The 10,595-nt window shown below is 42.2% G+C and overlaps 1 protein-coding gene across 2 annotated transcripts in view; it reads left to right on the plus strand.

Annotated features, from left to right (window-relative positions):
• pde9aa (phosphodiesterase 9aa) overlaps nucleotides 1-10,539 on the plus strand; it is a 40,843-nt gene extending 30,304 nt beyond the window's left edge. For both annotated transcript variants that reach the window (XM_056389857.1, XM_056389856.1), the window contains exon 19: nucleotides 9,362-10,539. The gene's annotated coding sequence lies outside the window, so the exon portion shown is untranslated. The remainder of the gene's footprint in view (nucleotides 1-9,361) is intronic.
• The last annotated feature ends 56 nt before the right edge of the window (nucleotides 10,540-10,595 follow it).

Here is a 10,595-nt window from a genome sequence, read left to right on the forward strand (position 1 = left end):
AAATTCCAGCCCCGCTCTCTATGCATATCGCTAAACACATCGTTAAATAATAAATTGCTAATGATGACAAAATTTTACTCACCCATATGTCCTGATGTAAACAAGACACCCCCTCCTCAAAAAAAGATCACAGGTGATTTATAATAGTCCCGGCCCTTCGCCTGGGCGACAAGTGTTCAACCATTACAGAAATACTATGTGATTGCTTGCCGGATTGTGGTGTTCAAAGTACTCCAAATTATGGCCAAAACAGTCACATTTAATGTGTTATTAAGTCCATATTTTATCTGCAGATGTAGATCCTTTCCCTCCTCTCATAAGAATGCGATTAATCCTCATCTCCTATAAGGGTAAGGAAGCTCTTGGCCTTAGTGGGGCTGGTGAACTGGTGCCATTAGTTATCCAGAGTGAAGATTTCGCAGAGCATAATCAATGTTGTTCTATTGAAGTAGCCAACTCACCTCGTCATATTTTTTGTGTTTTTCCTGTATATCCTGGGTGTAGTCTTGGAAAAAACAGATCCACATGTCTTTCCAGATGATCTGTTTCTTTTTCCTCACCACTGCCAGTACAGTAGTCTTGGCTTGGTCCCAGAGGAACCGGGCAATAATGTGTCAGGGCCGGGAGGCATTGCTTGGTGGTGGGCCAATACGGTGCACTCTGCCTACCTCATACCAATCATCAATGTTAATCTCCAGGGTCTCTCTCAGTAGAGTTTTAAGAAAAGCATCTTGGCCCTCTGACCCTTCTTTCACACCTGTGATATGAATGTTCTGACGGCATGAAAACCCCTCCAAAGTGGAAACTTTCTCCCGCAGCATAAAATTTAGCTTGGCAAGCTAATGTAATATCCAGCCTCTCCTAGCTTCCTTGTCCTCCAGATTGGAAATTCGTGATTTGGCCTCAATAATTCTGTTTCCCATGATCCTAACTGTCTCATGTAAGGACTCTATCCCATTTGTCACTCCTGACATGTCTTTAGTCTCCATCTGCGCTGTTTTGGTTGCATCTTTGGTAATATCTTGCATATAAAATAATGACTCTTCTGCTCCATTGTTTCAGGGCTATATTTTCTCCCAGTTTCACTGAAAATCGATGACCTACAATATACTTTTTCAGGTTTTGTTATGTTGGCTGAGCCCCTGCTCCTCCTATGCGGCCATCTTGGGTGTGTCGCTCGATGTGTTTGTTACCTGCTGAACCGTGTGATAAATGTGAAAACATGATTTAAGTGGATTTACAGCTCCATAGTTTCCTCTTCTCCTGTCTTTTATTTGTGTTGATCCATAAGAAGATATATTTGTGCTTTTAAGAACCAAAAACCATCTCACTGTGGTTTTACATCTCCTCTCTCAGGCTTCTCTCTGAAGATTTAATAACAGGTCAGTGAGCCAATCAGAAGAGAGGAGCTCTGAGCCTCTCTTCTGGGGCGGGACTTGGGGTGTAGCTGAAGGAGGTTGTGACATCACAAAGTTCCAGAAGTCCTGACGGCTGGTTTTAAGGCTCAGTTTCTGAATACAGGCTGTGTGCATTTCTCTGTGGACTGAGGCTTTGATACTTTCACAGTATTAATATTGAACCTAGACCTGATCTATAATCAAACTAAACATGGACAGAGACCTTTAGACTGTATGGACCTTCAAGGATTAAAGTTTTGTGTGGAGGCTGAAAGAATAAAAAACAGTGTAGTTTATCCTTATTTATTCAAAATAGTAAACCCCTTTACTGTTGATGTAGATGATAAAGTTTTATATAATGATCCATATGCAGAAATCACTGAGTCTATAGACAGGAACAGAATGACTTTATTTACTGATAAGTCTTGATTCATTGGGAGGGAAATTAGGATTTAAAGGAAACAAAGACATTGATGTAAAATCAGAGGAAAGAAACAGTGGGCACGTTTCACATCTGAGTATGAGGACACTGTCCTGTGTCAGGACACACCTCTGTGTTAGACTCAGTTATCTCCTCCTCAGACAGATTCCTGATCCACACTGCTTATAGGCAGAATCAATACTCTTTAGTCCAGCATACTGCTCACACTCCTCATCCCTCCAACCTGTTCTCAGACTCCAGGAACGTTGTCCTGTCTGTCACAGCTCTCCTCTCTGGTCCCATCAGCCCAGCTGAGGACATGATGCTTGATTCTTCACATGAATCTCCTCAGTCACAGTCTCTCCCTCAGTCTTTATACTCAGCAGACAGAACACACAAAGTCCCACAGTTAGAAACATGATCACAGTGAGGCTCAGGTTCATTAAGGTGAGACCCTCTTCAGTCCAGTGTGAGGCTGGTTTTATGATGGGGACTAGAAAAGGTATAAAACCAACAGAGGACATCATGGTGTCAGATTATGTGACCTGAATGTTGTTTGAGGAATTGGTTGTCAGGTGTGATAACAGGTGATCATCAAGGTAGGCCCCATCCCCCCTTTTCTTTGCTTAACTGCAGAGTCTCCAGACGGATCCTATGTCTTTTTCCCTGCCGTATATATCTTGACACCATTTTGTCCCAGTCATTAAATTGGTTTTGATTCATCTCTATTGGCAGAATCTAGGCAGTATATTCATTTTAATAGATTAAATCCCTGAGCTGAGGCCAAAGAAAGGCACTGCATTCCTTCTGCCTATGTCCTCCTTAAGTTTTTCATGTAAAGGCAAATAGTTGCAATCTGCTAGTTTTGGTAAGTCTTTTGATATAATGATGCCCAAATATTTAAAGACTCTGTTTGCCATGTCAGGGGATACCTGCTTTCAATTTCTATTGTTGGGATAATATTGTTCGAATGATGACCTAAATAGATCGAAAGGTCGTCTGCGTAACAGGCCAATTTGTGTTCTATCCCTTCAGTAATAATTCCTCTGATGTTTTCATTTTGTCTGATGTATTGAGCTAATGGTTCCAAATATAGTGCGAAGAGTAGTGGAGACCATGCACATCCCTGTCTTGAACCCCTTTCCAAGGTAAAACCATTTCATTAGTGTCCATTTATTTTAATCCTAGCAGTGGGATTATCATATAATGCCTGTATAGTTTTAATAATTGTGTCATCTAAGCCAAATCTATATAGGACTCCCTGGGGAGCCTGTTCTGCCTTTGACAGCCTGTTTCTATGGCCAGGCTGTGTTCACTCAGTCTGTACATTGTCTGTACATTGTTGTTTCCTTAGTTTTCTATCAATCACAGTGGTCAGGTACTCTGCCACCTGTACTCTCTGTTTAGGGTCAAATATAATTCTAATTTACTTTGTGATTTGGTGGTTTCATTCCAATATTTGATATAATTTTCTTTTTGTTTTGAGATGTCAATCGGTCTTTTTCTTTTGATGGTGTAAAAAGCCCTTCTTGCCTGCTCCTTCAGCTCACTCATAGCCATGCCAAAATGTCCAGTGGAACTGATATTAAAGCCTGTATATGTATAATGTTTTGTATGCTCAATTTCTATATTTCCTAATGTCAATTTATTATTAATTTTTTTAAAAAGTCAATATTATGGTCTTCTTCACATTTACAGTTAGGGCCCGTGTTTGACTGAATTCGTGGAGGATGTCCAGCCTCTGCTGCTGTAAGCCCTGTCTGGAGGGAGACAGGTCCTGGTGGTGTTGAGTCCATATGTCTCCATCCTGTGTGACCAGCTCCTCAGGCTCAGAATGACAGACAGAGTTCCACTGGTCCCAGAAGGAGTTAGACTCTATACTCTCTTCAAGTAGGGATAGCTGTTTCTCAGTATGTTTTATCTTTTTGATTCTGATTGTATTTTTATATGTTTTTAGTGCTTCACAATACTGAAGGCGTATATGATTGTTTGTAGGATATGTGTTTCAGGTTAGATCATTTTTTAACTTGTTTTTTCAGGTTTTGACATTTGTTGTCAAACCAGTGGTTCGTTTTTCTTTTGCTTGTACGTAGTTTCAATTTAGCTTTATTTGCTGTTCTCTTGAAGATGTAATTTATATTTTGGACAGCCTCACATATGCCTTCAGTAGTGGGGCGGTAGGGGTATTCTATAAACTCTAGTAATAATTGAATCTCCTCACTATTGCTTGCCTCTTGGTGTTGCTCAGTGCTTTCTGGGGGCCATCTGAATGTCCTGGGTATGTTAAACAGCTTGCTGGGTTTTGTAGTGTGTGATATTGTTGTGTTTGAGGAAGAGGGTGATTTGGTTGTGGTCTGCAAAAGGGGTTTGGGGCTTGACTGTGAATGTACTGAAAGAGAAGGGGTCCATGTCTGTGATCATGTACATCTACAGTGCTGTTGCCATGAGTTGAACAATACGTGAACCTTCCCAAGGAGTCCCCTCTTACCCGACCATGGATAATATACAGGCCGAGGCTTCTGCAGAGTTGTAACAGCTCCCTCCCATCACTGTTCATCACAGTGTCAAAGTTGTTTCTAGGAGGTAGAGGTAGGAGGTAGGTGAACAGTAGGAGCTTGCTGGGTGATAAAACTGTCTCCTTGACTACTACTTCAGGTTGTGCACCAGTGCAGGCGTTAAAATCACCACAGATTATTATATTTCCCTGCCCCGGGTAATGAAATATGTGTGACTCAAGGCAGGGAAATATGTCATCAGAGAAATGGGGGAACGTAAACAGCACATAGATATATATCCTTCTGTGTAGGGATAAGATCTCTTTTTATTTTCAGCCAAATGTAGTTTTCTTTTTCAGATTTTGAGAATTTGTAGTGAATTGTGTAAATTTGATTTGTACCATACAATGAGTCCTCCTGAGTCTCTGCCTTGACTCACAGTAGATCATTTCTGGGAAGGGGCAATAATCTCTCTGTAGTATGGAGGGCAGTGTGTGGGTATATCAGCTGTACACCATGTTTCTGATACGATTATGATATTATTATTTACAAAATCAGAGGTTTTACTCTTCAGACCAAATACTGAGGAGTAAAGACTTGGATATTCCAACAGTTTATTTTTAAAAGGAACTCACTGAAATTCTCAGCAGATGAAATAAAACAAAACAAACACAGGTGACCTTTAAGAACCTACTACAGTGAAATATATTGATATTAATGATATTAATTATCTAATGCATTAATACTTTCTTATCAAATTAGTATTTGTTTAAATTGAAAGATGGTTTAAATGATAAAATAGTAAGAGTTTTTTTTTAAATAATAAATAAATATGTGGGAAAAAAATGAAAAATTGAGTTTAAACCACACTATGTTAATATAAGAACATGAAATTGTATTTGGGAGTCCTACCAATATGATGGATGACTGATGTTATATATAGCTTACTAGTAGTCCACTGCACAGACTGTGTAGCATCTAATTGATCTCCTCCAGCTCTGAGACTTGTGGGGGTGCAGGCTGAGGAGCTGGTCTGGCCAAAACAGTAGCATAGATCATCTACTGCTGAGGGATGGGGGCTCTGTTGATAGGAGGGGCTCTCTGGGGTGCATGAAGCTGTGGGTGGGGACTGTGAGGTGGAGCTCTCTGGGTGTGGGGTGCAGGAGGTTGTAGGTGAGGATGGCGAGGGTTGGGCTGTGATGGTGTGATTTTTGGGTGTCTGGAGGTCCTATAGTGGCCTGCTGTGGTGGTGGAGTCGGGGCTTCTTCCGAGGGCAGCATCCTTGAGAATTTTAGCAAATACTCTGACTCTGTTGACGTGCAGCCTGTCATATAAATGCCAGGTGCTGATGGTGGTATGCGTGCCAGGTGGACGTTGGGGAGGCTGGAGCAGTTCCAGGTGACCTCCATGTTAATGTCATGTATGACATGAGGTGGGGTGTCTGTACGGGGCAGGAGGGTGGAGATCACCACCCTTGATTCTGGAAACACTCTGCAGGCTCTCTCTGCCACCTTAGTGACTGCCTGGGCTGTGTCATGGCGCAGGGTGTGCAGGTCATTTGTGCCTGTGTGGCTCCAACGCATGTCCAGTGTTCCTGCAGCGCTTGGAAACGATACATTGGCCAGGGAAGAGGCACCTGGGTTCCACATACTTCCCATTGGAGTCCATCTGTAGCACCACCTCTGGCTTGGCTGCTACAGTGGGTGAAGGTGTAGAGGGGTCAGCCTGGCCAGTAGGGAGGCGGTCTGTGTCTGAGAAAGTGGCTGTGGGAAAGGGTGTTTGGCCATCTCTTGCCAGGGGTGGGGGTGGCATTGGAAGGCTGTGTCTGTGGGCTAGGGGTGGGGGTAGGGGGTCTGTGAGCCAGCAGTATGGATATGGGCTGAGGAATGGCAGAGAGGAGTGCAGGGGCTCTTGTCCTGTACCTGGCTCTTCATGTGTTCCAGCTGTTTCCTGAGGCTCCTCTCTCTGCTCTCTGTGTCCTCCTTCATCTTGGTCATCTGGGCCCACAGACTGGTGTTTTCGTCTTGGAGGTGGTCTCTCTGAGATCATCAATGCTCTTTTGATGGTCTTCTTTTGTCTGTTGGAGCTGTTTTCTCAGTTCTGTGAGCCTGGTCAGTATAAGCTGTGTGAACTTAGTGAAGTCCAGCTCCAGTGAAGACACGCTTTCTCTCAGTTTTTCAGTCAAGTTTGAGGGGTGAGTGCAGTTAGGGTCTTTCTGCTCTGGTTCTCTCGCCTCCTCTTGTTCCGACTCCTCTGTCTGTTGGGTCGATGGTGTCTTCAGCGTCCCTTGCTGAGCTGGATCTGTTGGTGTCTACTCCTGTTTTCAGCTGGTGAAACATCTTCTTAAATAGGTTGAGACTGGTCTGGTTTCCCTGGAGCAGCACCGTTCTTTTAGTTTTATAATAGGTTAGAGTCAATATAGGGTTTTCAGTGTCCAGACTCTCATCCTGACAGATGTCACTCTGCCACCATGGCAGAGTCCTTCTTTGAAGGTGTGCTGGTAGTTATTACAGACAGCATTTCTCCACAGCTGTGGATGTTTTCGTGTGGAAGATCAGGTTGTTTTTCATTTTCTTGCCATTGAGCAGGACGTAATCTGCATACAGGCACTCAGGGTTTCTTGTAGGGTCTTTTCTTTGTATTTGTTCTTGGCCTGTACACTTTTACACTTAGCAGGATATTCTATTTCTCTGCATTCTGTTGTGTGTGTGGTGGTCTCCATGGTGACCGATGCTACCAACTGTCAACTGTCACTGTAAGCTAGCTCTTTATTTTAGCTCTTAAGTTTAGCAATATGTTTTAAGGTTTATTATTGAATATATTATATTATATTGAAAATTATTTTAGAGCCTTTAGCCTACCAGTCCTTTGTTTTTCAGACTTATTCCAGCTGTAGAGAGGTCCACTTAGGCAGATCCAAACTGTCAGTTTGTTAACTAGCTTTAGCCTGTAGTTTTCCTTCTTCTTTTTCTTTAGAGTTTAGACATGTTTAGAGATGCCCTTATGTCAGTATCAGTATCTTAAGGCACCTATTTATCAAATTATTTCTGTGTTTTGGCTGGCTCGCAATCTCCGTTCTAGTTCATCCCAAAGGGGTTCGATGGGGTTAAGATCAGGGCTCTGTGTGGGCCAGTCAAGTTCTTCCACATCAGACTCACCCAACCATGCCTTTATGGACCTTCCTTTGTGCACTGTGGCACAGTCATGCTGGAACAGAAAAGGGCCTCCCCGAACTGTTCCCACAAAATTGGAAACATAGAATTGTCCAAAATGTCTTGGTAAGCTGAAGAATTAAGATTTCTCTTAACTGGAAGTAAGGGCCTAGGCCAACCCCTGAAAAACAATCTCATAGCATTATCCCTCCTCCACCAAACTTTACAGTTGGCACAATGCAGTCAGGCAGGTAACGTTCTCCTGGCATTCGCCAAACCCAGACTCATCCCTCAGACTGCAAGATAGAGAAGCGTGAATCATCAATTCAATGATTAAGAGGTGTGGCCCAATACTTTTGTCCATATAGTGTAGATAGATAGATAGATATATAGATAGATAGATAGATACTTTATTTATCCCCTAGGGGAAATTCATGTGTCCATTAGCTCATTGTTGATAATAATAATAATAATAATAATAATAATAATAAATTCCTTTTGGCTGAGGTGTTGTAGAGCCTGATGGCAGTTGGAACAAAGGATCTCATGAACCTCTCTGTTCTGCAGTGCAGTGAATGAGATGTTTGCTGCTGTAGCTGCTTCTCTGTCCTGCCAGAATGTTGTGGAGAGGATGGTTGGTATTGTCTAAGATGGCCTCCATCTTACATTGCCTGCGTCTCTCCACAACAGTCCTGAGTGAGTCCAGACTCCTGCCAAGCACAGACCCAGCCTTTTTGACCAGCTTGTCCAGTCTCCTTGTGTTCATGTTGGACATGCTGCTGCCCCCCAGCAGACTGCAGCATTAAAGAGTTACACTGGCCACCACTGACTTATAAAACATGTGCAGCATTTCACTGCAGATGTCAAAGAACCTGAGCCTCCTGAGGAAATAGAGCCGGCTCTGCCCCTTCAGGTAGATGGCATCTGTGTTCAGGGACTAGTCCAGTTTACTGTCCAGGTGCACACCTAGGTATTTATAAGTGTGCAACACCTCAATGTCCTTCCCTCTAATGCTGACTGGCTGAAGGGTGGGGCTAGACCTCCAAAAGTCCATGACCATCTCCTTGGTCTTGAAGGTGTTCAGAAGGAGGCAGTTCTTGTCGCTCCATTCACTGAAGGCCATCGTCAGATCCCTGTACTCCTCTTCCTGCCTATTCTTGATACGCGCCACAATAGCTGTGTCAGCTTGTTGGTTCATCACTTTTATCATCCTACCTAACACAGTTTTGACATTTTGAAACCAAACTTCAGTCTTTTCAATCCATGTCGCTGCCTCCTCTATTCTTTGGTTGACGTTAGTAAACTCAGATTTAATATCATTTAGTTGTTTTGTGTCTTTGCGGTAGTCCCGTATCTCCTCCAACACTTTTGTCAGATTTGCTATTTCGTCTGGATGAGGATTAGCATTAGCTTCGCCATCTTGTGTCTGTGTCGGACACTGTTTTCAGCCTGTTCTTTGTTTGCAGTCGCTTCAGTGGTGCTATATAATATTTCATATTTGATCGTTTAAGTGGGGCGAAGTGAAAATCTTCTCAGAGGAGCTATTAGATTAAGCTGCCATTCAGGGTGATGACGTCACCGAAACCCCATGATTCCTCCTTTTAATAATACGACTTACAAATAATAAAGGAAGAGAAACTAATCTGACTTTTATTTTATTCATGATTATTTCATAAACTTTTCAGACATTTTTAGTTGTTATTGTTCTCTGTCTCTGGATCAGAACTCATTAGTTTCTTTGTTATAGGATTTTTTGATTTGAAAACATGAATAAAGACATTATGGTATTATGAGATAAATACAGTAGTGTGTGCGTGACATGCAGCTGTCAGGGTTCCAGTCTGAGTCTCTGACCTGGACAGACTCAGTTTTCGTCATCAGTCTCGTCTGTTTCAGATCCAGTCCAGAGCTCGGATTGGAGCAGAGACCTCAGTAAACTGGATGAGACTGGTTGATCCTGCATCATCACTGTGTCCTGTCGTCACCTCAGTCTGATGAAGAGCAGTGGAGCATCGGGTCATGTGTCTCTCAGACAGCGTTACAGGGCTGGACTCCAGGAACAGAGGGACAATCCAAAGCCTTTTCAGGGACCGTCAATGTTTGTACAGCACAGACCACTTCAGTCTACAATGTTTAGATACACAACTTTTTTTTTTTTTTTGAAACGTGTTGTTTTTTTTTACAGATTGTACAGATTTATAGTGACATTTGTTCTTTCCTACAAAATAAAGAGATGACTTTAATTATTCAATTCAAGTCTGGACTGTTGATGTCTCTAAACCAGTGACCAGACATCTCCTCTACAGTAATATATCCATAAACAGATCAACATGTTTGTGTACCATGACTGAAGAGCAGCAGTTGAGGCCACAGATACTCATGTTTACTGAATCAGCTGGTTTGTCATAATTGGATTAATTGCAAGTCTTTTTAGCAAAATAAAAATGTTGATATTTTAATGTCCAGCTTGTCATCACAGCAGAAGCTTTAATGAGCAGTGAGAGCTTCACAGACCTGGGTCGGGTCTCTCAGCTTCCTACCAAGCTCTCAATCCTCTGGTTGTTGGTCCCAGGATCAGAGGAGGATCTGCAGACCTGGGTCACATCTAAGAAAATAAAACAACACTCCCTCCTCTCAAAATACATCATCGTCTGTCATCACGCAGCAGGTCTCTGTCAGTGACACTAAGTTAATAATCCTGTAAATGACACAGTATTTCATATTATTTTGTGTTTAACACAATGGAAAACAGGATTACCAGTTTAACCATAATGTGATGATTAAAGTCTGATATACATGTTTTTGTAAATGGATCAAACTCAAACCCAATTTTGCAATCAATCTATAGTCAATGACAAATAATGACAAATTGAAAAATTATTAAAAATCTGACATTCAGAAAGTTTTCAGACCTTTAGCCTAAGGTACTTCCTGTTGGAGTTCACCTGTGTCAAACTGACCTGACTGGACAAAGTTTAACAAGACTCAGACCTGTGTTCTCAGTTCAAGATGCAGATAAAATATAAAATATGAATGCCAGATGATGAATTGTGTAGTATTGTTGTTGTATTATTGCAGAGTGACACGTGTACAGAGGTGTCACCTCTCACAGTCAGGTCACTTCAGATCT

This window comes from Seriola aureovittata, chromosome 11 (assembly GCF_021018895.1).
Source record: "Seriola aureovittata isolate HTS-2021-v1 ecotype China chromosome 11, ASM2101889v1, whole genome shotgun sequence".
Classification (NCBI taxonomy): domain Eukaryota; kingdom Metazoa; phylum Chordata; class Actinopteri; order Carangiformes; family Carangidae; genus Seriola; species Seriola aureovittata.